The sequence below is a fragment of the Pygoscelis adeliae genome, unplaced genomic scaffold, assembly GCF_000699105.1.
Source record: "Pygoscelis adeliae isolate BGI_AS28 unplaced genomic scaffold, ASM69910v1 Scaffold61, whole genome shotgun sequence".
NCBI lineage: Eukaryota > Metazoa > Chordata > Aves > Sphenisciformes > Spheniscidae > Pygoscelis > Pygoscelis adeliae.
The window spans coordinates 1768856-1770865 of NW_008824010.1; positions in this window are offsets into that span (position 1 = coordinate 1768856).

Below are 2010 nucleotides of genomic sequence, written 5' to 3' on the forward strand. Positions count from 1 at the left end.
CGCCGAGCCGCCCTCAGCCCGGGTGGGGGACCCGGCGGAGACGGGCTGCCCGAGCTGGGAGGGAACTTGGAGCGCCCCGCGCCCCCCCGCGAAACAAAACCTGCCGGGCAGATGTCGGCTGGTGGGAGCTTCCTAAAAAGTTCTCCTGGCCGCTCTGCTGGGATGTGGCTTTTCTCGCCCGGGTTAGCGGCGCCGGCGATCGGAAGCCGTTGCGCCGCTTCGAGTCATCAGTCAAAGAAACCTCTGCGGGCAGCAGGGAGAGCCGGCGGTGCCCCGGGTGGTTCTCGGGTAGGCAGCGCGGAGGGTTTCAGACATCCTCGGAGACAGACTTAGGTGGAGGTGGATACAAAACCGGGGCTGAAATAGCCTCTTTCTTGTATCTTGGAATTTACTCCGACCAGCGTGGCAACGTTAGAGTAAGATTTAAATCTGAGCTTTAGTGACAGCTGATTCACCCGGAGAGGGTGAAGTACACAGCGTGATGAACGAGGTGTACAGTTAGACGGGAAATCTGGGGACAGTTGCAAAATCAATGAGCGCCTTACATTTTGATCTTATTTTAGAGAAAGCAGAGATTAGGGCAATCCATAGTCAAAGGACAGCTTTCCAAGGGTACGAGTGCTGTATTTCCTCAGCTCCTATTGATTTCCAGTAGGATTTAACTGGCTTTTATGCTTTCAAATATTTCTGCTTAAACCAGAGCGCTAAAATGACTGCTATGTGTTTATTTGCTTGTTTTAATCCTTCCTCAAAGTCCATTTGTGCAAACTGTCATCTAATTCTCTGCGGCGTGCTACAAAGTGGTGAAACTCTTGCTGGCTCATAGGAGCAGAATTTAGCCCTATAAAAATATTGTATCAAATACTCGGCTGTAATTTGCTGTAAAGTTAACACACGCACACACGTAACTCTGCGTTCCTTCCCAGTACTGCTCATCAATGTCCATGTCTCTTTCCAAAGCTGTCCAAATGCTTAGAGCTATATTCAGTAAAGTAGCTGGTTCGAACACGGTTTGAATGCTGGTGAGGGAGAAGAATCTAAATTGAATTATTGTCAGGCAGGGATTTGCTTTATCAGATTCAGCCATCGCACTGACAAAGTTTAGATCCAGGCGCTGAAATGGAGATTTTTTTTTGCACTGGAAGTTCGGACTCCGTCCCATGCCAGCGCCCTCGCCGGCCCTGCATTCCTCTGCGGCAGCTGAACCGAGCAGCTGGGAATGCAGGCGGATACTTTACTGGGGCCAAATCCTGCCTGCATGGCAGTCAAGGGGATTGACTGCCACAGACTTCAAGTAAGAACCGGATTTGGCGTAAATAGATCATCGCTGAAAATTAGGTTGCACGCAACTTTTGCAGTCTTGTCTCCTTTTTGTTGTGAAGCTGTGGCTGCGCTGTTTTGTTCTCTGTCTTCATTTAAGGGCCAGGACAGAGGGCCAAAAGAGAACAGAATAGATATTGTGTTGCCTGCCATGTTACCTGATTTGTTTTGGGTGATCAACGAGATGATAGAGTGATACATTCTTTTAAACAGAGAATTACTTAATCTGTTTAGTAAATACCTAATTTCAACTTCCCTTTTTTCCTTCCAGTAGAAGAACATTTAATTAAGCAACACTAAGCATTAGTGAGCCCGCGAGACACTTGTTTTCTTAAACATGTAGGATACTCACATGTATCCGTGGGAACTTAGTCCTATTAAACTCTTAAAAATTAGTTTGCTGCCTGAAGTCGTTCTGCAGCAGAGCAAAGCCTGTTCTCTGAGCAAGAGGCACTTCTCCCCTGCGATGCTCTGCTCTTGCAGCGCACCGAGTCTCTTCTGCACACCCGCGAGAATTGACATAGCACTTGATGCCTGGTGGAGTTGGGTCTGGAGCGTACGACAACTGTGATCAATCAGAATTAGAAAGGGAACGATGCAGGAATCCGGAATACTGATGTTTCCCGTTTGTCTGTGTACACAAGACACACGTTTCTCAGCAGTGTGGGTGACAAGCTAGCGGAAGAAGTG